Below are 27338 nucleotides of genomic sequence, written 5' to 3'. Positions count from 1 at the left end.
GTGACTAGTATACCTGGATAACACAGCTGTCTTTTCAAATTCAGTGAGAGAACATGCAAAGTAACTAAAAAACATACTAACCCATTATAGTGATGCTAACATAAATTTTAAATTCAAAAACTGTGATTTTGCACTATCATAATTGCACTATCCAGGCCATATAATTTTAGGAGATGGTCAAGACCAGAACCACAATTAAAAAATGCAGTGAATGATTTTCCAGCATTGAGGAACATTAAAGAATTGCAACTGATTTCTTAGGTTAATAAATTACTATCGCCGTTTTGTGGAAAACTATCCGGTTACCACAAAATGGCTTGCAAAATTACTAACGAAGGGAGTTGCTCCTGTCTGGACAATGGATAGCACGAGGCCCATGTTAAAACTGAAAGACATTCTTAACAAGTGCACCTGTCTCAGGTTATCAGCATTTTGCTCTACCTTTTCTTGTTGTGTGATGCTAGCAATGTCTCAGCTGGTTGTATTTTGAGTCAGATACAAAATGGTGAAGAAAATCCAATTGCCTTATGCTTCACGTCAGCTGTAGCAGCTGTGCAAAATTACACCACCACACAAAATGAACTTCTGATTCTTGCTTTTGGCACCCATTACTGTCAGTGTTACCTATAGGCATGACAGTTCACAGTAATTGCAGATCGTGTTGCTTTACAGTGCCTTTTGAGTTTAAAGGATCCCAGCAGTGGACTTGTTAGATTGGCCTTAAAACTCTGTGAATATGACTACATAACCAGACTTAAGCCTGGAAAGTTAAATCAGAATCCAGGTGCCTTGAGTACAAAAATTAAGATCCTGCAAGTAGATGATGTGCTTACTGAGGAATTAAAGAAGGCACAAGAATCCCGAGACTACTGGCAAATATATACTGTGACAAAGTCATGAGTGTATACAGACACATCGTAATGGGGAAAGTGCCACAAATAAATTAGGATATTAAGTTCAAAATTGTCTTTTTGCAGAGAGTGCAAGAACAAAAACCAAATGTACCTCTTCAAACTATATCTGAGGTAGCTGGACCTTTCAAAGTCTTAGCAGCTGTAATTTTTCCCGAGGGCATGCAGCTTTACTGTATGATTAAATGATGATGGCGTCCTCTTGGGTAAAATATTCCAGAGGTAAAATAGTCCCCCATTCGGATCTTCAGGCGGGGACTACTCAAGAGGATGTCATTATCAGGAGAAAGAAAACTGGCGTTCTACGGATCGGAGCGTGGAATGTCAGATCCCTTAATCGGGAAGGTAGGTTAGAAAATTTAAAAAGGGAAATGGATAGGTTGAAGTTAGATATAGTGGGAATTAGTGAAGTTCTGTGGCAGGAGGAACAAGACTTCTGGTCAGGTGACTACAGGGTTATAAACACAAAATCAAATAGGGGTAATGCAGGAGTAGGTTTAATAATGAATAGGAAAATAGGAATGCGGGTAAGCTACTACAAACAGCATAGTGAACGCATTATTGTGGCCAAGATAGATACGAAGCCCACACCTACTACAGTAGTACAAGTTTATATGCCAACTAGTTCTGCAGATGATGAAGAAATTGATGAAATGTATGATGAAATAAAAGAAATTATTCAGATAGTGAAGGGAGACGAAAATTTAATAGTCATGGGTGACTGGAATTCGAGTGTAGGAAAAGGGAGAGAAGGAAACATAGTAGGTGAATATGGATTGGGGATAAGAAATGAAAGAGGAAGCCGCCTGGTAGAATTTTGCACAGAGCACAACATAATCATAGTTAACACTTGGTTTAAGAATCATGAAAGAAGGTTGTATACATGGAAGAACCCTGGAGATACTAAAAGGTATCAGATAGATTATATAATGGTAAGACAGAGATTTAGGAACCAGGTTTTAAATTGTAAGACATTTCCAGGGGCAGATGTGGACTCTGACCACAATCTATTGGTTATGACCTGTAGATTTAAACTGAAGAAACTGCAAAAAGGTGGGAATTTAAGGAGATGGGACCTGGATAAACTGAAAGAACCAGAGGTTGTACAGAGTTTCAGGGAGAGCATAAGGGAACAATTGACAGAAATGGGGGAAAGAAATACAGTAGAAGAAGAATGGGCAGATTTGAGGGATGAAGTAGCGAAGGCAGCAGAGGATCAAGTAGGTAAAAAGACGAGGGCTAGTAGAAATCCTTGGGTAACAGAAGAAATATTGAATTTAATTGATGAAAGGAGAAAATATAAAAATGCAGTGAATGAAGCAGGCAAAAAGGAATACAAACGTCTCAAAAATGAGATTGACAGGAAGTGCAAAATGGCTAAGCAGGGATGGCTAGAGGACAAATGTAAGGATGTAGAGGCCTATCTCACTAGGGGTAAGATAGATACTGCCTACAGGAAAATTAAAGAGACCTTTGGAGATAAGAGAACGACTTGTATGAATATCAAGAGCTCAGATGGAAACCCAGTTCTAAGCAAAGAAGGGAAAGCAGAAAGGTGGAAGGAGTATATAGAGGGTCTATACAAGGGCGATGTACTTGAGGACAATATTATGGAAATGGAAGAGGATGTAGATGAAGATGAAATGGGAGATATGATACTGCGTGAAGAGTTTGACAGACCACTGAATGACCTGAGTCGAAACAAGGTCCCCGGAGTAGACAACATTCCATTGGAACTACTGACGGCCTTGGGAGAGCCAGTCCTGACAAAACTCACCCATCTGGCGAGCAAGATGTATGAAACAGGCGAAATACCCTCAGACTTCAAGAAGAATATAATAATTCCAATCCCAAAGAAAGCAGGTGTTGACAGATGTGAAAATTACCGAACTATCAGTTTAATAAGTCACAGCTGCAAAATACTAACACGAATTCTTTACAGACGAATGGAAAAACTAGTAGAAGCCAACCTCGGGGAAGATCAGTTTGGATTCCGTAGAAGCACTGGAACACGTGAGGCAATACTGACCTTACGACTTATCTTAGAAGAAAGATTAAGGAAAGGCAAACCTACATTTCTAGCATTTGTAGACTTAGAGAAAGCTTTTGACAATGTTGACTGGAATACTCTCTTTCAAATTCTAAAGGTGGCAGGGGTAAAATACAGGGAGCGAAAGGCTATTTACAATTTGTACAGAAACCAGATGGCAGTTATAAGAGTTGAGTGACATGAAAGGGAAGCAGTGGTTGGGAAGGGAGTAAGACAGGGTTGTAGCTTCTCCCCGATGTTGTTCAATCTGTATATTGAGCAAGCAATAAAGGAAACAAAAGAAAAATTCAGAGTAGGTATTAAAATTCATGGAGAAGAAATAAAAAATTTGAGGTTCGCCGATGACATTGTAATTCTGTCAGAGACAGCAAAAGACTTGGAAGAGCAGTTGAATGGCATGGACAGTGTCTTGAAAGGAGGATATAAGATGAACATCAACCAAAGCAAAACAAGGATAATGGAATGTAGTCTAATTAAGTCGGGTGATGTTGAGCGAATTAGATTAGGAAATGAGACACTTAAAGTAGTAAAGGAGTTTTGCTATTTGGGGAGCAAAATAACTGATTATGGTCGAAGTAGAGAGGATATAAAATGTAGACTGGCAATGGCAAGGAAAGCGTTTCTGACGAAGAGAAATTTGTTAACATCGAGTATAGATTTAAGTGTCAGGAAGTCCTTTCTGAAAGTATTTGTATGGAGTGTAGCCATGTATGGAAGTGAAACATGGACGATAAATAGTTTGGACAAGAAGAGAATAGAAGCTTTTGAAATGTGGTGCTACAGAAGAATGCTGAAGATTAGATGGGTAGATCACATAACTAATGAGGAAGTATTGAATAGGATTGGGGAGAAGAGAAGTTTGTGGCACAACTTGACCAGAAGAAGGGATCAGTTGGTAGGACATGTTCTGAGGCATCAAGGGATCACCAATTTAGTATTGGAGGGCAGCGTGGAGGGTAAAAATCGTAGCGGGAGACCAAGAGATGAATACACTAAGCAGATTCAGAAGGATGTAGGTTGCAGTAGGTACTGGGAGATGAAAAAGCTTGCACAGGATAGAGTAGCATGGAGAGCTGCATCAAACCAGTCTCAGGACTGAAGACCACAACAACAACAACAACAACAGCACTCTATATTGCAGGACCATTTGCCTTAACAGTAAAAAGTAACATACATTTTATCTGTCGCTGACCGTTTCTCTCATCATCTTATTGTGTGACCCACTGCAGACATGGCCGCTGAGATGGTTGTGAGAGCACTGGTAACTTATTTTGCACTATAATCTAGAAGTCCAGAGGCCATTATAGCAGACTGAGGGACAAACGTTATGGCCAATCTTATCATACAGTTATCTTGACTGTTTAAAATAAAGAAGTTCAGAGCTATGTCATTTCATTCTAAGAGTAATGGCAGGGTTGAACACATTCATAAAACAGTACCTAGAATCTTATCTTATAACATGATTAGCTTCCCCTCAGACTGGGATTGTCTATTACCATATGCGATTTCGTCATACAACACCAGAATACATGAAACCACAGTGTCGATTCCCTTTGAGGTTGTTTATCACCACAAAATCCATTCATGTTTCAAGACTTATAAGCTGTCACCCAAAATGAATTCCAACAAAGTGAAGTACCTGGCTAAAAGATTAACATTTATTTTGAAGAGAATTCAGCAGAACAATGCAGCTGAACATGGAGACAGCTCCATAGTTGAAAGGATGCTAGGATGCTGATATACCCATTAGGAGATCATGGGATGTTATGACAAACTGCCATGAAATTGGGCAGAACTAAGAAATTTACATGACCATGCACTAGACCGTTACAGACTGTTCAGCAGAACAATGCAGCTGAACATGGAGACAGCTCCATAGTTGAAAGGATGGTACGATGCTGATATACCCATTAGGAGATCATGGGATGTTATGACAAACTGCCATGAAATTGGGCAGAATTAAGGTGTGGGATGCGTCACCAATAGCCTCTCCCACACAAATGTCAACCTCTCCGGCACGTGGTATCCGCTGCTACGCTAACGAGGCTCTGGCGACCGAGTTTCTCCCGGGATAAGGAGAACCCTCAACTAAGCCAACGACCTTCTAGAGGGCGGATGAGCTGGTAGAGCAAGGGCACCCTCTTGTCCTTGGAGTGAGAAATCACTCCTAAAGACGGAAGAATCACCAAGGGTGGTCAACGGCATAGGATGCTGAAGGCAACGGGAAACCACAGCATTAAAGATCCAATGGATATCCCCAGGAAAACTCATCATGGCAGGGTTCAATGTCAAATTATCCGGAGTTTCAACTCCCCCACTCGGATCTCCGGGGGGGTGAGCCTTGAAAAATGCCACAAGTAAATACAAAAATAATGCAACAATAGCAACTTGGAATGTAAGATCATTATACCAACCAGGCAAAGTAAATAATGTTATACAAGAAATGAAACGCCTAAAATTTAACATTTTGGGTGTAAGTGAAACAAGATGGCCTGACTCAGGAGAAATGACCATTGACAACATGAAAGTATATTACTCGGGAAATTCTGATAGCCAGCACAGGAATGGGGTAGGAATAATTTTAGATGAGTGTGCTAGTAAATCTGTCAAAAGCATTTTACCAATCTCAGATAGAGTAATCAGTCTACATTTACAAACGAAACAAACAAATATTAATTTAATCCAAATCTATGCTCCAACAGCCGACAAAGACCAAGAAGAAATAGGAAAATTTTATGAAGAATTAACACAAGCAATAGGAACCTCAAAAAGCAGAGACATTATTATCATCATGGGAGATTTTAATGCCAAAATAGGTGAAGGAAGTGAAGGTGATCTTATTGGACCTTTTGGTTTAGGAACAAGAAATGAAAGAGGAGATTTGCTGTCACAATTTTGCCAGGAAAACAATCTGTCTATTACAAACACATTTTTTAAACTCCCTAAACGAAGACTTTATACTTGGAAATCACCAAGAGACTGTAATGAAGAAGTTTGCAGAAATCAAATTGATTTCATACTTATAAACAAGAGGTACAAAAATTCTATTCATGGTGTGAAAACATATCCAGGAGCTGATATATTTTCTGATCATAACCTTTTAGTAGCAAAGTTCCATGTGAAACTGAAAGCCATACAAAAGAAACAAAAGAGGGACTATATAAATACAACTATTCTAAGAGACCCCTTGACTAAACAAAAGACTTCTGAAGAGATTAATAAGGAATTAGTTAGGATAAAGAATAATCAAACAGAAGACATTGATGGCAAATGGGTACTTATAAAAGACACATTAAATAATGCATGTAAAAACACAATGGCGACCAAACACGACAACATGAAAAAGAAGTGGATGACAGAGAAGATATTACAATTGATGGAACAAAGAAGAATACTTAAAAATAGAGATGAAAGTGAGTATAAAAGATTACATGCAGAAATACGAAAAGAAACACGGCGAGCAAAAGAAGAATGGTACAAGGAACAATGCTCTGAAATTGAGAGTTATGAAACAAGACATGATAGTTTCAACTTACACAAAAAAGTTAAAGATTTAGCTGGACTTAATAAAAAGAAAAGTACAAGTTTATTGTTAGATAAAAATGACAAAATAATTCCTGATGTTAAAGGTAAACTGGACAGGTGGACAGAATATGTCAAAGAACTATTTGAAGATACAAGAAAAGATCAAAAATGTTATGATAACATAATCGGAGAACGAGGACCAAGCATATCGAAAGAAGAAATATTACATGTTATCAACAAATCAAAGACAGGAAAAGCCCCTGGACCGGATAAGATACCAAATGACATCCTGAAACTCATAGGAATAGACCATATAGATATATTTGTACAATTGTTTAATGATATTTATAATTCGGGAATTATTCCTAGGGATTGGTTGACATCTACCTTTGTTACATTACCCAAAAAGGCTAATGCCAAAACTTGTAATGATCACCGTACAATAAGCTTAATGAGTCACACCTTAAAGATATTTCTAAAAGTTATACACCAACGAATATACAAAAAGTAGAAGAAGGTATAAGTGAAACACAATTCGGTTTTAGAAGTTCCCTCGGTACAAGAGAAGCATTGTTTGCTTTTAACATATTAGCGCAACGATGTATGGAGGTTAACCAGCCACTATATGTGTGCTTCCTGGATTATAATAAAGCATTTGACAAAGTTCGTCATGATCATCTCATAGAATTGTTAGAAAAGAAAACACTTGATAAGAAAGACATCCGCATTATATATAACCTCTACTACAATCAAACCGCAACCGTGAAGGTAGAAAATGAGTTATCGAATGATATAGAAATAAAGAGGGGTGTGAGACAAGGCTGCGTTCTCTCACCCTTATTGTTTAATATGTATTCAGAAGACATAATCCAGGCAGCTCTATCAGATGAAATAGCTGGCATTAAAGTGAATGGGCTAAACATTAACAATGTTAGGTTTGCTGATGACACTGCACTACTAGCTGGAAACCTCAAAGATCTACAATTACTTCTTGACAAAGTCGCAGAAAAAAGTGAAGAATTTGGCTTGACTCTTAACGTAAGCAAGACTAAGTTCATGGTGATATCTAAAACACACCAACAAGAAAATCTTACAATCAATAGGGAAAGAGTCGATCAAGTACGTAAATTTAAATATCTCGGAACAATTGTAAATGAGGAGATTGAAAGCTCAGAAGAAATTAAATCGAGAATAGGACAGGCCAGAAGTATCTTTAATAAGATGAAAAATGTATTCTGTTCGAGAGACATTTGTTTAAACACAAAAATGAGGTTGCTAAGATGCTATGTATTCTCAAAATTATTATACGGAATGGAAGCGTGGACATTGAAAAAGAAGGACATGAACAGTTTAGAAGCTTTTGAAATGTGGGCATATAGAAGAATACTTAGAATTAGTTGGGTGTCGAGGATTACTAACCAAGATGTCCTAAGAAGAATGGGAAAGGAAAAAGAATTAATTAAAATTATTAAAGTAAGGAAGCTACAATATTTAGGCCATGTTATTAGGGGAGTAAATTACAAAATATTGCAAATAATACTAGAAGGGAAAATTTGTGGGAAGAGAACGAGGGGTAGAAGACGGACATCCTGGATTGACAATTTAAAAAATTGGTACAACTGTTCAACGTCAGAACTCCTTACATCAGCCAAATCAAGATCAGAAATTGCCATGATGACAGCCAACCTTCTTAGAGGAGACGGCACATGAAGAAGAAGAAGAAATTTACATGACCCTGCACTAGACCATTATAGATACTGTATTTCACATTGCCTGTCAACGTTGAATTACAAATCAGAAGATTATAGCTCAGTTTGATCGCTTGACCAAGTATAAAGATATACCTATAGCATCTACTGTAGTGGATCCAGCAAATCTCAGAAATGTTTAGAACAGATTTTGGTATAATTTACATTCTGTTACCCCATCAATTTACAGTCTAGGGATGATGCTGTACCCTGTTTACATAGAAAACATCAACCCAGTCACATATGTTGTCTGATACCCATATCACCATACTTTTGATAATAAACATTGGTGCTGTATTAAGTCGAATTGTTTTTATAAATCAGGAAATATTCCATCTACCTTATTCCCTCAATCTTTGTCTTTGAGGATGGTATGTGGAGTAAAACAAATAAATAAATACAAAAAAGTGTAGGGGGGTGTTGTGTGAGGGAGGTTTTCAGAATTCGTGCTTGTTGGTTTGGAGGAGGTCATTCTGCTTGAAATAACTGTAAATATTTGTAGAGGTGTTATACCTCAACAGCATCTGAGTGTTGGTCCATAGGTTCAAGCGATTGCCACAGTATATCTCTTTTTTATTTTTAAAACCACTTTTAATATAATATTTGAGTTTCCTTTAATACCTGTAGTATTTTTAATTTTCTTATTTGCTACAAAGGCTACACTTGTATTTACTTCCACTCTTTTCATCTGTAATAAAACATACGGCCTGATTTTAATTCCATTTGGTCTGGATTTTTTCAATGCTTCTGATAACCTTTCTACATATTATTTGGTCTTAATTAACTCCTCTTGCAACTCCACCAACTTAGATCGTGATCCCAGAATTCTGCAGTTTATTGTCACTGTTTAAGAAGTTGTAGAAACATTTGTGTTTCTAAGGCCCAAGTGATCAAATGCAGAAGTAGCTGTATGTGCCCTGTGGTCTGAGGCTATTGCCCGAGTTTCCTAAGTACAATTTTATATATTCAGCATTACCCATTCTGTATAAGAGTACAACTCTTGATTCTTTAGATACTTTGGAAAGTTGAGGCAAATTTGACGTAAGATAGCACTTATACTGTGCATGCTTTTAGTGATGACATAGCATAACGCTCAAATCTTAACGACTTTTTTTCCATTTATGGACTTCTTTTTACTTTCTGCTCTGTTGTGGTTAATATAAAATTAGTACCAGACCTAAAATTTTGACAGAGTTAAGTCTCTTCTTGGAAAGTTTTGTGTTGAAACTTCAATGCAAGTGAGAAAAAGTTTATTTTCTACCAGTTATAAATTTTCTCTAGATTATTTATTAATGTACCATAAACCTTGTTATAATGTTGTATTTTTTATCTTATCTTGTGTCCTGTCTTACATTTGTAACTTATTTTACATTTATACTCCTCTACTTCATTGTGTGCAGTAGTCTGTTACAATATCTTACTTATTGATAGTAGTAGTTCCTTTTACCCTGTTACTAATTGTTTCACCTCTCCATTCATTTGTTATTTCAAAATAACTTCTTTCTTTTATAATCCCATGTTAAGGGTTTTAGAGTCTTACATGCTCACAGATTTGTTTTGTTACATTACTGATTAACAGAAAATTACTTCTGAAATGTTCACTTTCTATACAGAATGATTCATATTTTGTGTACATGGTTTGAGTTACACTAAAACAAACAAAGTAGTGTCAGAAATTTGACCCCATGTTACTTCTACAGTAATTGAAAAAAGGTAGATGAAATATCTCATGTATAAAATTTACTCTGTGAGCTATTGATTGATACTGTTTTTGGAGATAGCAATATTATGTAGATCAAAATATGGAGTGACATATGTACCAGGCACATCAATGCTGCCCCTAATGCATTGTGTGCGTGCTGTGGTGCCAGTGATGAAAATGAAGTAGTGAGGCATGCCATTATTGAGAAATAGCATCTCATATGAAATGACAGTCAATTAGATACATTGTCATGATGGTTTTTCACTCTAGTAGGCAACCTGATAAGAAAACTATGAATAATTATGCTGGAAAAATCAGAATGGTTATTATACAGGGTGTTACAAAAAGGTACGGCCAAACTTTCAGGAAATATTCCTCACACACAAAGGAAGAAAATATGTTATGTGGACATGTGTCCGGAAACGCTTAATTTCCATGTTAGAGCTCATTTTATTACTTCTCTTCAAATCACATTAATCATGGAATGGAAACACACAGCAACAGAACGTACCAGCATGACTTCAAACACTGTGTTACAGGAAATGTTCAAAATGTCCTCCATTAGCGTGAAAGCGAGGCGACACAGAACTGTCTGATATTGCAGTCAATATTTGTTGATAATGTCTGCTCTTGGCACTTATGTGAGTCTGTATTTGGGGTTACAAAATCAAGTCTCTTTAGCAAGCAAGCTTAGATTCAAATTATTACTATCAGCTAGTTGCATTGATCAGTGGTTGCCACCTAAGTTGATCACTAACAGATACTAGGTGGTCAATTCACATTTCAAAATGAATTGATATCGTTGATTGGCATAGCACATATACAATGAATTAATTAATTCCTTCGAATGACACAGGCTTCAGTTAATGCAGCATGATGTTTTGTCTGTTGAAAATTATTTCCTTTAATATTAATGTGGAATACTACTACATCATCATCATCATCTTTATTGTTATTCTTATTGTCCAGGGATAAGCCATACTTGGTTCACTTCTTGTGATGCTTGGTTTGAAATCGTAGGACACTACAGTTTTTCCTTAACTTAGTTTTTAATAACACAGTTTTTTTTTTAATATGATTCACTACTATGAATGGACACACTTGTTTTTGGGCATGATGCAGTATGAAACTGACCAACTGAGCTATATACAAAATGACAATTTCAGGGCCTACCCTCCAAATAAATTTCTTGGCCAACCACTGTCTCATCTGTCCATAGTCCTTTAACTGATGTTGCTGAGTACTGTCTTCATGTTCTGCCGGTCACCAGGTACTTTTGACGAGTTTAAGCACAGCTTGTGGGTTTTCCTTGAGTTACCTTAAGCCATCCTGCTGCCCCCTGACCACTAATGACAAGTATAAATGTGCAACTTCACAGGCAGCTGTGTACTGTTCATGAATTTAAGTGCACAACACAGCTTTGAACCTATTTTTTAGCAGTTCCTCACAGTTCTGGCTACTAAGTTGGTAGTAGTAGTAGTACTGTGTCTACTACGATATTATTTCACTGCATTCAATTTTACTTCATCTTACTGTTCATCAAGATTAGAATAAAAATGTTTGGGATTACGGAAATGTCCAATTCCACCCGTATGCTTTGACCAATGACGTCACCAATATGGCGGACACGACCATTCACAATGTCTCCAATATGGCGCCTATGAGGTCATTATGTAAACACGATTACAAAATCCATAAATATAATCAAACTCACGGGACCAGTGGCACTGAACACCTTTCTCCCAGTGAGACACCAGGTTGTTGGTGTCGTCACTGTAGAATGCTTGACTTCGTTGGCAGACCCACAGCCTCACCTACGCTTACACTAATTCATCACTATCAAAGTTGAGTCCCTGAAGGTGTTCTTTAAGTTTTGCAAACAGTTGAAAATTCATTGGCTCAAACCGGGTCAGTATGGAGTATGATCAATAATAATGAATCAAAGGCGTCAGACTGTTGCAGGTGCAAAAAAAAGTTGTGTATGGTCTGGCATTGTCATGCTGAAGGAGAGGGTGCTCCACATGTGGATGAACTATTTGAATTGGTGCTCTGTTGTCTGAGGGTTTTCTCACATGCTGACACAGTTAAATAACACACACACCCTTCAGTTCAGAACTGTTCATCAGGAGGGTGCTGCATACTGTGTCAGCAAAGTGGTAACATCAACAGTGTCATATGCATGACAACTGATATTAAGAACAGAATCAAAATTTTGGAGGCATTATTTTCTGGCACACCCTTGTAATAAATTGATGCATTTTACAGTTGCCTCAAATGTTGCGGAATGGTTCCCTTGGCATTGCCCAGCATCCACTTGGAAGTCATAATACTAAATCCATATACACAGCAGCCAAAACATTATGATCACTGATCTACTGTCAGTATAAACTCATCCAGGCAATAGCATCTCACCTTGTCTTCTAGTCAGACACGCACACGTTGCATGGAGTATCAGTGAGCATCTTGTCTTGTTGTAAAATAGGAAATGCGCACAATCTGAGTTTGACCAAGAGCAGATTTTGATGGCCTGAAGGCTTGGTATGAACGTTTTGGAAGCTGCACAGCTTGCCGGGTGTTGAAGTAGTACTATGGCAGTTGTCTTCAACACATGGCAAAACAAAGGTGAGACCATGGCCAGACGTTATGGGGTTGGGCAAGTACTCCTCATCACAGATGGTAGACATCATAGGCTAGGCAGACTGGTAAAACAAGACAGGCAACAAACTGTGATGTAACTAACATCAGACATTAATGCTGGGCAGAGTACAATTGTGTCTGAATGCACAATGCTCCAAACACTCCTAATGATGAGTCTGTGCCGCTGATGACCCACGCCATGACATCGACAACAACTGAAATAGGTATGTAACTATTGGCGCTGGATGTTGGCACAATGGCCGAGCACTGCGTGGTCTGATGAATCCTGATACCTTCATCGTGCCTTTGGGAGGGTGCATTTCCGTCACCCACAAGGGGAACAGCCTCTTGACTCCTGTACTGTAGGGACCTCCATTATACTCTGGGAAACAACCACGTGGGCACCCATGGGTCCAGTGGAGCTTGTGTGAGGCACTGTGTCACAAAAGAAGTATTGTAAACTGGTTGCAAAGCACATCCACCCCTTCTATTGTTCTTGTGCTCTTCAGTGGCAAGACTGGATTGATGCAGCTCTCCATGCCACTCTATCCTGTGCAAGCTTCTTCATCCCCGAGTAACTACTGCAACCCACATCCTTCTGAATCTGTTTAGTGTATTCATGTCTTGGTCTCCCTCTGATTTTCACCCTCCACCCTTCCCTCCAATACTAAATCGATGATCCCTTGATGGCTCAGAACCTGTCCTACCAACCAGTCCCTTCTTCTATACGGTGGCGCACGAAATGTGTTACCATTAAGTTTTTGAATATAAACTTTATTGTCAATACAATCCGAAAGGAACATATGCTATAATGAAGAGCCGTCCATGGAGATTTGTTCTATCTCAGTACATGCTCAATATGCCCACCATTTTGATTCCCAACTTTCTTCAAAGGAACGCTGAAGTTAGTGAGTACCCTACAGCACACGTCTTCCCTAATTTCACTGAAAGCTTAAAGAATAACTCTTCTGAGCTCCATTAAATCACGTGGACATTTCAGGAAATTTTTTTCCTTTAGGTACCCCCAAAGAAAAGAGTCACATGGATTGAGGTCTGGACTGTTGGGGGGCCAATTTTGTCCATCATTGAAGCAACCTGGAAACCTGAGTGAAATGATCAGCATGTCGAAATGCTTGTGTAAAAACTCCAACACAGTGTTTGCAGCATGTGGCCTTGCTCCATCTTGCATGAATCACTGTGTGTTGAAGGGCAAGGCAGTAGCAAGAAGCTGTGGAATGAATCTATTGCGAAGCATGCTCAAATAACGTTCGCTGTTCAGTTTCTTCAAAGAAAAAGGGTCCAGTAAGTCCGTGACTGGAAATTGCTGCCCACGCTGTAATCCTCAGAGCATAATGTCATTCATGAAGCACTTGTGGGTTTTCAGTGGCCCAAAAGTGTACATTTTGTTTGTTAACCACACCATCTAAATGAAAATGCGCCTCATCTGAAAACCAAACGTTGTTGAGAGTTTCTTCCCTATCCTCCACCCACTGAGCAAACAGTAGTCTCTGCTGCTTGTGTTCTTCAGTGAGCTTCTGGGCACAGGTCATCTTATATGGGTACATGTGCACTGCTGCCTTTCTACACAATTTCCCGGGACTTCTCTGTACAGCAACTCGTACTGCTTAAATATTCTCTGGTGAACAAACAGGCTTAGGCCGAGGTCGCTTCGATTCCAATACTGTTCCTTCCTGTACAAATTTATCGTACAACCTGTGAATGGTCTTCTTGCAAGGGACCCATCGTGTGTTAAACTGTTGTCAAAAACGCCTCTGAGTCACAACAAGGCTTTTCGTTTCATGAAAAAGTAACACAATTGCCGTGTTGCTGTGTTGTCAGTCTTCCATTGTCAGCCATTGCTGGTTACTAGTCTCCTAGTGGCAGTATCGTGAATTACATGTCATTTCGTAACTCATTTGTTTTTCCAAGCTCTGCTGGTACTGCTGTAGAGATCCCAGCGGAGTATCTAATGTGTGGTGTAAATTGTAAAACAAACAATTGGTAACACATTTTGTATGCCACCCTATAGTTAAGTTGTGCCACAAATTCCTCTTCTTCCCAATTCTATTCAGTATCTCCTCATTAGTCACATAATCTACCCATCTAATCTTCAGCATTCTTCTGTAGCACCACATTTCGTCCATGTTTCACTTCCATACATGGATACACTCAATGCAAATACTTTCTGAAAAGACTTCCTGACACTTAAATGTATGCTCGATGTGAACAAATTTCTCTTCCTCAGAAATACTGTCCTTGGCACTGCCAGACTACATTTTATATTCTCTCTACTTCAACCTTCGTCAGTTATTTTGCTCCCCAAACAGCAAAACTTATCTATTACCTTAATTGCCTTATTTCATAATGTAATTGTGTCATCATCACCCAATTTAATTCGACTACATTCCATTATTCTTGTTTTGCTTTTGTTGATGTTCATCTTATATCCCTCTTTGAATGTGCTGCCCATTCTGTTCAACTGATCTTCCAGGCCCTTTACTGTCTCTGACAGAATTACAATGTCATTGGCTAACCTCAAAGTTTTTATTTCTCCTCCCTGGATTTTAATTCCTACTCAAAATTTTTCATTTGTTACCTTTATTGCTTGCTCAATATGCAGGCTGAGCGACACCAGGGATAGGCTAAAACCCTGTCTCACTCCCTTCCCAACCACTGCTTCCCTTTTGCTCCTCCCCTTTTATAACTGCCATCTGGTTTCTGTACAAATTGTAAATAGCCTTTCACTCCCTGCATTTGACGACTGCCACCTTCAGAATTGAAAGAGAGTATGCCAGTCAACATTGTCGAAAGCTTCTTTAAGTTTACAAATACTAGAAATGTGGGTTTGCCTTTCCTTCATCTATCATCTAAGATAAATCATAGGGTCGGTATTGCCTCACGTGTTCCAACGTTTCTACGGAATCGAAACTAATCTTCCCTGAGGTCAGCACCTACCAGTTTTTCCATTCGACTGTACAGAATTCATGTTAGTATTCTACAGCCATGACTTATTAAACTGATAGATCGGTAATTTTCATGCCTGTCAACATTTGCTTTCTTTGGAATTGCAATTATTATATTCTTCTTGAAGTCTGGGGGTATTTTGCCTGTCTCATACATTTTTCTGACCAGATGGCAGAGTTTTTTCAAGGCTGGCTGTCCCAAGGCTATCAGTAGTTTTAATGGATGTTGTCTCCTCCCAGGGCCTTGTTTCAACTTATGTCTTTCAGCACTGTCAAATTCTTCACGCAGTATCGTACCTCCCATTTCATCCTCATCTACGTTCTCTTCCATTTTCAAAATATTGCCCGCAAGTGCATTGCCCTTGTATAGAACCTCTATAGGTCTCTTCAGTATTCCAGTAGGCAGTGTTTGTCGTACCCCTAGTCATATATGCCTCTACATCCTTAAATTTGTCCTGTTACCATCCCTGCCAAGCCATTTTGTACTTCCTGTCGATCTCATTTTTGAGACGTTTGTATTCCTTTCAGCCTGCTTCATTTACTGAATTTTTATATTTTCACCATTCATCTATTAAATTCAGTATCTCCTCTGTTACCCAAGGATTTCTACTAGCCTCGTCTTTTTACCTACTTGATCCTCTGCTACTTTCACTAGTAATCTCTCAAAGCTACCCTTCCTCTTCTGCTGTATCTCTTACCCATGTCCTTGTCAATGGTTCCCTAGTGCTTTCTGAAACACTCTACAATCTCTGATCCTTTCACTTTATCCAGATCCCATCTCTTACAATTCCTACCTTTTTGTAGTTCTTTCAGGTCTGGATAGATATCTGCTTATTACACATTACAACCTTCTCCAAATGTCGGCGGTATCTTTCAGTCAGCAGACAAGATTAGCCTGTATGCTTTTGTGCTTCATGTGTCCCTTCATGCTTCCACTTCACTATCTCATCAGAAACAGTGGACGTAGGAATGTTCAGGAGTGTGGAAAGCTCGCATACAGACATGTGACACCAATGACACCTTATCACCTGACCACATTCAAAGTCAATGAGCTCTGCGGAGTGCCCCATTTTGCTCTCTCACGATGTATAATGACTACTGAGGTCTCTGATATGGAGTAGGTGGCAGCACAATACACCAAATATGAAAAAGCAAGTTTTTGGGGGTGGCCCGAAGCTTTTCAGCACATAGTGTATGATGAAGTTGTGCTCTGTGCAAAATTCTACCAGACGGCTTCCTCTTTCATTCCTTACCCACTTTCCTTATTCACCCCCTCCTTTTCCTTCTCTTCCTTTTCCTACTATTGAATTCCAATCCCCTATTATGTCTATTAAATTTTCGTCTCCCTTCGTTATCTGAATAATTTCTTTTATCTCATCATACATTTCTTTAATCTCTTCATCATCTGGGGACCTAGTTGGCATATGAACTTGTACACTACTGTGGTAAGTGTGGGCTTTGTGTCTATCTTGGCTGCAATACTGCATTCACTATGCTGTTCATAGTAGCTTACCCGCACTCCTGTTTTTTATTCATTTTTAAACCTACTCCTCCATTACCCCTATATGATTTTGTATTTATAATCCTGTATTCATCTGACCAGAAGTCTTATTCCTCATGCCATCAAACTTAACCAATTCCCACCATATTTATCTTTACACTATCCATTTCCCTTTTTAAATTTTCTAACCTGCCTGCCTGATTAAAAGGACTGACATTCCATGTTCCAATATGTAGAGCATAAGTTTTCTGTCTCCTGATAATGATGTCATCCTGGAGATCTGAATGGGGGACTATTTGACTTCTGGAATATTTTACCCAAGAGGACACCATCATCATTTAATGGACAGTAAATTTGCATCCCCTCGTGAAAAATTACGGCTATAGTTTCCCCTTGCTTTCATCCGTTTACAGTACCAACACAGCAAGGCTGTTTTGGTTAATGTTACAAGACCAGATCAGTCATTCATCCTGACTGTCACCCCTGCAACTACTGAAAAGACTGCTGCCCCTCTTAAGGGACCACATGTTTGTCTGGCCCCACAACAGATACCCCTCCATTGGGGTTGCACCTACGGAACGACTATCTGTATTGCTGAGGCACGCAAGCCTCGCTACCAGTGCCACGGTCCATGGTTCATGTTAGGTCCACTCCTTCGTGACGATCATGTTTCCCATTGAGTAAACATTTAAGTGTCAGGAAGTCTTTTCTGAAAGTATTTGCATTGAGTGTGGTATTCTTCATGAAAACAATGCACAATTTCACAAGGCCACGAGTGTGATCGAGTGGTTTCAGGAACGCAGTGGTGAGTTACAATTGATGTGTTGGTTACCCAACTCGCCAGCCCTGAACCTGGTTGAACAGATCTGGGATGTGATTTAACATAACGTTAGAGATCATCCCCCCTTCCAGAATTTATGGGAATGAAGTGGCCTGATTGTATAAATATGGTTTCAACTTCCTCCAGTGATCTATGAAGGCCTCATTGCTTCTGTGCCACTATGTCTCCCTACTGTTGTCTGTGCCAGAGGTGTACACACCAGCTTTTAGATGAGTGATGATAATCTTGGGCTGATCAGCCTATGGCAGTTACCATTATTGAAAGAAGGTTGTATTACTGTAATGATTGTGAGGGTATAATGATACTGCCACATAAAGTTCGGCTAAACAGTACATGCTGCCCATGAGCCCTGCATGACTCACCCTCCAGTCCAGCTTCAAGACACCGACTGCCCGTGAGATCCACTGCTGTTCCTCTACACCCATTGTTGCTCCACAATGCCCACTGGTGCCACGAGCTCTGAGCTGTGAGAAGTGACATCTGCCAGGCACATGGGGCTCGAATTCGAAGAGGGAGCCCATCGTGGTTCAGCCTCCTCCACCAAACCAAAATCCCCCATCCCCACCATTAAGGAGCCCTTTACATATGCCTCTCCTTGATATGAGTAATGTGCATGTGTGAGGCTTTACTCGTCCATAAATTCAGAACCAGGAGGTTTGCCGAACTCACCACCCTGACAATCTAACAGGGTCCCAACAACTGAGGAGCTAGCTTGCTATCGAACCCTAACTCCCCCTTTTCAGCAATATTAGGGTTTCGGACAATTTTGGTATTATGTCTAGTCTGGCTCCAGTTGTGCTGTGTTACTGCTAGGGTGACTTGTTCTTGAAGCAAATCATTGATTGACTACAGGTTGACAAGAGGAAAATTGACTGGATGTGCTAACATAAGGGATACTGGAGCAGCCTCCAGGAACTTGGGTTGTGCAGTGTTAAAGATGAAATTGAGCCACGTTGTCTGAGCCTTGTTGTGAAAGATAAGCACAGCCTTCAGCTTGCAGTTCACCTGGTCAGCAAAGTATGCTGGTAAAAGGATTTGTGGTCACATCTTTAATTCCATTGTCAAAGCAGAACCTCACAAATAGCTGGGAAACAGAAGCTATCAAGCATCCTCGGTGGCCTGGAAACAGAAAAAATTCATAACAAATGCTGGCCAGCTGCCAGGAATGTCATTTCTCTGCTCGGAATGTGTCAAAAAAACGAGAAAAGTCATCCATGATAACTAGTAGGTGCCTAATACACACACACACTTGATGAAGTGGACCTATATAATCCATACAAAGTTAATCCATCAGGCATTCCTAACAGGTAGGCTCTAAAAGCCACTTGAGGGAATTCAAGTTGGGCTCAGCTCCCTTACGGCTCTCACACTCCTCCACCAACCTCTGGACAGCCTTATTCAGGGAGGACCAGGTGACATGTTGAGTGATCTTGACCCCACCAACCTCCAGGCTTGCTTATACAGGGAGGACCAGGTGATGTGTCGTCTGATCTTGACAACAGTTTTATAAATGCCTAAGAGGGTATTGTGGAAATAATGAGCCAAAACCTAACTAAGAGCTTGATTGTCAGTCTCTAAACAAAATTCCTGGTGTTCAAAATAAAATCTGAATTTCTTAAGGGCAAACATAACCGCCAAGGCTTCCCATTCATACATAGAATATTTCATCTCCGCAGGTGAAAGTTCCCAAGGTGCATTGCTATAGGGCATCAACATGCAACACCTCCCCTGCCATTCTGTCCCTGTAGGAGGACAGCTACCACTTTCTACTCCAGAAGAATCATGTGTCTGTCTGCAAGAAGAACATGACCTCAAAATTTGGTATGTCTAATACTAGTGGGTTACTAAGCACCACCTTAATGGCTTCAGAAGATTCTGGATGACTTTCATCCCATGTGAAATTTCTTAAATCGTTAAGGCACCCCACTAATTTAATAAAATTCGGCACAGACTTTCGAAAAAATTTGTCATGCCAGGTCTTGCATCTGAGTCTATTGCATAGATATGAGGCATGTACCAAGGGGTTGGGAACTGGGGCAGGCTAGAGATGGACAAGTATATTTCATATGTTGGGTGGGTGGTGGAATAACACTGTGGGAGGGATGGGGAGGATATTCGTCATTTCAGTTTTGACTGTCTCCCGACCTGTCCTAAAATATCCTCACTACTGTCTTCCCCAACCTTCCCATAATGATATCGTGTTGCCCACCAGTCCTAGACAATACTCTTATCCATCACTACTCCTCTCTTGCTCCTAGCCCCTTGCCTCAAGGTTTATATTCCTGCAACAGACCCAGAAGCCATATCTACTCCAGTCCTATCATTGGCATCTCCTATTTGATCAAAGACAGAGCAACCTGTGGAAACAGCCATACGATCTACCAAATAAGCGGTAACATCTGTGGCACATTCTATGTGGCACGACCACTAACAAGCTATCTGTTTGCATGAAAAAGCTACTTTGTAAAAGGGGAGAAAAGGTTGTGTATGTAAGTATAATTGATCATTTTATTTCACATAATTTGCTATCAAATGTCCAGATCAGTTTTAGAAGTGGTTTAACAACTGAAAATGCTATATTCTCTTTTCTCTGTGAGGTACTGCTGGATGGATTAAACAAATGGTTTCGAGCACTAGCCATCTTTTTTGAATCAACTAAGGTGTTCAGTTGTGTTGATCACAAAATATTGATACAGAAGTTAGACCATTACAGAATACAGGTAGTAGCTCACAGTTGGTTCACTTCTTCCCCAACCCCTACCCCACTATCCCTCCCACTCCTCAACCTGTGCTGCCTCCTTTTACCTGTCACTCACTTCAGCAGTTGTTGCCCATGTCAAACACAGTCACAGTCGGGCCTTAATAGCCACAGACAGTAGCCGTGTGTGTGTGTGTGTGTGTGTGTGTGTGTGTGTGTGTGTGTGTGTGTGTGTGTGAGAGAGAGAGAGAGAGAGAGAGAGAGAGAGAGAGAGAGAGAGAGAGAGAGTTCTACTTCTGAGGAAGGACTTTGTCGGAGATTGTGCATACTTCCAGTGTCCTTTTCATTGTGCCGACCCACAACTCGATGACTCTTCTACGTTATGAGTAGAAATCTATCCTCTATATTATTGTTCTTACATGCTGGACCTTCCATTGATCAATCAATAATATTTGTAACTATACAAGCTCTCAGGTAATGTAGTTACCATTAACAAAAAGTTATATCAAATGAGTATGTGAAGCAACTACCAGACCACATTAAATGAAACAACTCTACATATACACTTGACAGCACAGAAAGTTCCCCACCCCTCAGAATTCTAAGCCTTGTCATATGCATGATTTGACAACACAGGATGCAGACACTGTAAGATGTAGACATTGTCTTTCACTTGAGTTGTTAGAGTGTTGTACCACTCGTGGTCTAGTGGTAAATGTCATGCAATGTAGATGCAAAGTTGTATGCTCCAGTCTATTCATTCCTTTATTTTTTAACTGCAGTTTGACTGCCTGCTAAAAGTGTGAACCTGATGAAACCTCAAAGGTAATCTGCTTCACTTTCTAACCACACAGTAATAACAAAAGAGCCTTTGGCTGCATCAAGATCACAACCCTACATAACCACTGCCACCCAGCTGCTCACCACCAGGTATCTGACACTGGTTGTAGTCCGAACAGATGAATGTGGTGCATCTGCGTTTGGAGTAAATTTATGCTCTCACACTGATAAGCATGAAATTATTTATTAGCATAGTTGGATTTTCTGCAGTAAATAACTTTAGTAAACCAAGTGAACATGGAGCTACACAAAAGGTATGAGTGTATTTATCAACTGTCATTTTCTAATTTAAAATTCTAGTATTTGACTTGCAGTTATGAATTGGATTTTTCATAATTTGATCTTTTTAACATTGTTTATGCATTGTAAACTAAGTAGCACGAGGAAGATATCTAATATATGTGACATACTGTTTGCTGTGGGCTTAACAGAGGGGTGAATGCACCTTGAAGCATTTGTGTGAAGTGTGGAACGATATTAGGAAAACCACATCAGAAAAGCATTTTCTTGTTTCTTTCATTCTGGCATGAATGAATTTCCACATTCATGAAGTTTCAATAATTGACATATGTGATGAACTGTTACCATTTAACTTTCGTACAACATTTGCATTCAACTGCCAAAGTTAAGAAGTCAATAGCAGAAGTACGACATACCACAATTAACAGCAACAAAAATCAAACTGGTGTCTATTACCGCATTTTCGTTTCAGTGTCATCAGTTCACTCATAGAGCTGCCTAGTAACCAGAAGATCACGGGTTTGAGTCCCTCTACAGCACACATTTTCACTCATCGCTGCTGACTCTGTGTAAAGTCTCGATGCAGCTAATATCATTAGTCCCTTCCCTTTCTCTGCCTTCCTCTTCCTCCAACTACAACTGCTGTCATAGCTGCGGATTTAGTGTGGTGTGTGTTCTTCCAGAAATGTCCAAAACAATAGACACCATGCTCATATAATAACTGAAAGTACTTCCTCAGGCTTCACTACTTCGGAAAAACCAGAAGAAGAAGAAAATGAACATTATATTTTTAGGTAATGCCTGCTGAAATGGTTATCAGGGGGATGCCACACAATCCCCATGTGTGACATTTTCTTTATTTTACACTGACAGTACCATATTAAGTGGTGTTGGCCATTATGACATATTTTTTGTTTTAGGAGATTTCTTTCTGGCGGCACACAGTCCACCTGGTTTCACTTTGAATGATCTTCTGTTTATGTGGTTTGTCCCTCTTCAGTATTCTAGTGAGACAGTACTTAATCTTAACATCTACATTTGTCAAACCATTGGTCATACTTGCATAACCAGTTGATATTATCATTCACAGGCTCAGTAGTTGTAGCTGACAAGCTATGGAAGAAATACATTTGTGCAGATGCTTCAGCTGTTGATCTGCACCTCCCCCAACATGCTGTGGTTGTCCACAACAAAGTCTCCATAACTATTGTTGTCCTCCCCAACCACGCCATCTGCACAACAGCTATTGTCTAGGTTATTTTGTATGCACTGAGCAAGACTTCAGGAAGTATTGTAAGCTATTAGAACAAAGGTGACTGACTTGTTTATCCAATGAACTTTCAGTACCTTCAAAACCACCATAAGGGTGACTCTTCAAATTATGGACCAATTTCATACACTTTCCTGCTTAAGGAAGTACCAAGATCATTGTGAAATGTAGAAGAGACCATTCTCACCTAAGGGAAGAATGCAGTTTTCAACATGTGATTTGATCACATAGTGTAAATATTTGAACAAACTATCTGTTGAGGATATAAATCATACATAAGCTTCAGCATATACACATGTAAGAAATAAGCATTTCAGTCTAGGCTCAATGCTTCAATGAGGAGTATTCAAAGGAACATTAATTGCTGTGTATCAAATGAAAAGTATACAAACAGCTTTAAGGTATTACAAACAATGTCTGAAATTTATTTAATCATCCTGTGAGATGCAGTAGTCTTCTTACACTGTCAAAATGTAAGCTTATGACAAAGCAAGCTGGGATCTTCTTACTTCCTCTTATTTTGTTATCTGCCTCCTTAAATTCATTTCTTTTTTAATTTTTGACTAATTACCATCAAAATATGTAAATGTAATCTGCAATTTCGTAAAAGAGAAAGGTTGGCCCTCAGTTTTAAAGAATATAGCACCAGATCTAAATTTGTGCTCCGTTTTATGTATGTAATTGATTTTCTAATTTATTTTGACAATTTATTGTTAATATCTTTTGTTATAGGATGAAATCAGTAATTGTTTTGTGGCTTAGATTCTATTGCTGACTTACAAACAAATATAAATTCTGTACTAATTATACACATTTGGAAAAAGAATCACTAGAATTCTTGAAGTATTTATTTGGCTCTATTTGAAAATATATTAACAAATCCAGCCCTTCATTAATTCCAAAGTAATTAACAGGTTTGTAAAAAGTATTGTTTCTATATCTATATCTGTTAATTTCATCATTTAAACAAATAATTCGGCTTAACCCCTGTGTAGAACAAACTGTTAAAAAGAACCAATTTTTCAATCTATTCAGTTAATTTAATGATTTATGTTTTAATTGTAACTTCTGCAACTTAAACACTGAACAATGTGTAGTTTCAGTGCCTACTACTGAGATGATGTATAAAGGCCCAATTTTTGGTCCCGAGACAATCAGTCCACGGGCGATTTTCAGACGAGAAACCTGTGCTGGTTACGTCAACAACAATGCATCAACGTAACTGTGAAATATGTGTAATAGGTCATGTGTTAAAACAATGACAGTGTTTATTCAATATGTAGCATATCATTCTGCAATAACTGTGTGATCAGGTTTTTACTGCTCGTAGGTGTTCAACAGTAAACTACGGTAGCAGTATGCTGATGTTTGCCTGAATACTATTAATGAGGTTCATCGAAAGTTAAACAATAGTGCACTGGCCATATTAACTGTGTTTACTGGCAGGTCGTGAACAGTGAAAGTAAAGAACTAGGAATGCAACTGTGCACCTGTTGGCTACATTATTTACAGTAGTCAGTGTTGAAATTCCACTCCCCATTTTTCAGTCAGTAACACAACGCAATATGTTGACACCAAGGACCATCAACAAACAAATAAAGCAGGTGAACATCATGTATGGTTCCCTTCTGGGTGATGATTATCGTAATTGGGCACAATAAACTAGGACTCACGAACTATGAACACTGTCTCAAGAACAGTTTACAATACAGTGATTATAACGAAGGAAGTGCAACAGCAAATCAGCGAATGGGTTTCATGGCCACAGTATGACAGCAGCCAATCAGCTAGTGGGTTCTATGGAAGCAGCCATTGAGTACAGGAGCAGCAAATCAGCACACACATAGACGCAGCTGTGCAGACGATGAATCGAGATGATGATTACTGCTGCTGCAACTGCAGCAGCAGCAGCAGCAGCCGCAGAAGACGAGTCAATAAGAATAAGGTAATTTCATAAAAAAGTCATTTTATATTAAATTATGCATAATGAGTGGCCTTAACGAACAAGACAGGGTGATGAGAGAGAAGGGACAATGGGGAACTGGTTCTGTAAATGACATGCACGTAACTTTGAATGATGGGGACGAAAGCCCTATTGTAGATGAAACGATAAAAGCGTCATGTATATTGTATGGTGATGGAAGTGAAATGGATGAAAACAGTACTGAAGTGGATGAAATCATTAAGGTTAAGGGGGAGAAGTGAAAGTCAGCGAGGGCAACAGGTTAGGGCAGACGAAAAATTTGAATGAATGTTAAAAGAAATTATGAGTAGTATGTGTACGAAAGAAGACATTGTTAAGGTGGAAAAGAAAACTCATAGCATTAGAACTGACCTGGTTAGCTTCAAGGATGAATTGGAGAAATAAATTAAAAAGGAGATTAAGGTAGTCAGCTCTAATCTTTCAGAATTAAATAAGAAGGTTGAGGCAGTAGCTAACGATTGTGATGAAAAGTTAAAGAAAGAAGCACATAACACTAATGAGAAATTAACATTAATGAGTAGTAAATGTGTAGAAGACAGAAAGAAGCTTTGTGATGACTATAGTAGGAGGGTGCAGGCTTCCAAAAAACAGCGTAAAGATGAAATCAAAGCAGCCAGGAAATTTTCTGCTGAAAACAGGGTTAAACTTGAACCAAATCAATCAGATTAAAAATGATTTAGAAACAGAAGTGGAAACCAAGTGTGCAGTAGTGGTAGAGGAAAAACTGGTAAAAGTAAATAATAATGTAGATTCCAAATTGGCTGATATGGAAAAAAAGATGGAAGAAATACAAAATCTAAAGTATAGAATATGTAGTGTCCCAAACAGAACTTCATTTGTTAGTTGTAACAAATTTAATAGTTTTGAACCATATGTTCAAGTGCATCCATAGGATCTCATATGATAATTTAATAATTTGCTTGAAACATGCAATCACAAGGAGAAAATGTCATTTGTGAAAGATTTTTTTAAAGGGGTAGCTCACGGGCGGGCAGCTCAGGTAGCTGATAGTTGTACTTCAGGCATAGTCCATAACAATACAGGCAGGGTAGGAAAAAATGTTACCTTCATAGTCTCAGATGTTAGTGAATTTAGTTTATATTTCTGCTCCAAGATACAGCCCTCCAAAAATGACACTGTGCATACCATTTTGAAGATGTGACTTTTTGATAAAATTTTAAAATGATGTATCTCTGGAACATCTCTAGATATTTTATTGATTTTTTTAATTGAAAGCTAATTGCTTTATGATTACAAAGAAATCCTCCATTTGGACTTATCTGACAAAGTTCTTTTACTATAACATTCTGAACTTTTTTTATTTAATTTATGGAACTTTTTTTTTTTCAGAAATTCCAATCTGTAAAATTTTGATTTTTTTCTGTTGATTAGTACCATATTATTTTACATTCCCTGAAAAGGGGAGCCTCCACTTTTCAGTTGAACAGGTTTCACAAACAATTGAAATTTTTGCCATACATAAAGCATGTTTTATTATCACATAACAGGCTCATAGAAATCAAAAACTACCCTTATTTAACAAAATTTTAGTAGTTTGAAAGATGAGTAAGAGACACATTTTTCAAGCATTTTAAATGATTCCAAAACGTATGTGAAAGGTCCAAAGAGTAAAAAGTTTCAATTTATATAACTTATGTGTACTCTGTTTGTACCGAAATTAGCCAGTTAATGAACTAAAAATGTGTCCCAGTGCTTCAGTATCTTCCTTTAATATAGAGTGATGCCTTCCTGTTGAACCAATAGGAACTGGAGCACTTGAGAATATTGTGAACAGAAGGTGAGCACTGATGGCATTGTTGCTGTCCTTCAACTGGACACTTCCTGTTGAACCAATAGGAACTGGAGCACTTGAGAATATTGTGAACAGAAGGTGAGCACTGATGGCATTGTTGCTGTCCTTCAACTGGACACTGGTCCATGTTGTAGCATAAATTTCACTACAATTTCGTTTAACTCATAACTAGTGTCTATAAATCTCTGCAATCCCAGTCACACACACATGCCACAAACATCCCCCTTCTCAGGTTGTGAACCTGAATATTATCCTACTGTTTCTGAGGTGTTGGCTGAATGAATGAAATGTCTTCTTTCTTGCTCTTTAAAGTGAGTCCAAAAATGTGTCTTCTGAATTTCTTTCACAGGAGTAATTTTTTTGGACCATTTTTCTTTTTTCTGCTCATGGAATTCTTCGATTTCCTCTTTGGACAAAAGAATGAGGGCTGCGGATGTGTAAGATTTCACAACTCTCATAAAATCCTAAGCATTCTGTATCGCAGCTATGTTTCGAATGTAAAGATTATGTTTTGGAGCATGCTGTTTCGTCAAGCCTCCTACAACATGACAAGGTCCCTTCCTGTGACCAGTAGCACTGTGTACCCAATCAGTTGGCAATAGTGACTTACTCAAT

This window comes from Schistocerca piceifrons, chromosome X (genome assembly GCF_021461385.2).
Source record: "Schistocerca piceifrons isolate TAMUIC-IGC-003096 chromosome X, iqSchPice1.1, whole genome shotgun sequence".
NCBI classification, from domain to species: domain Eukaryota; kingdom Metazoa; phylum Arthropoda; class Insecta; order Orthoptera; family Acrididae; genus Schistocerca; species Schistocerca piceifrons.
Note: the sequence above shows the minus strand (reverse complement) of the source record.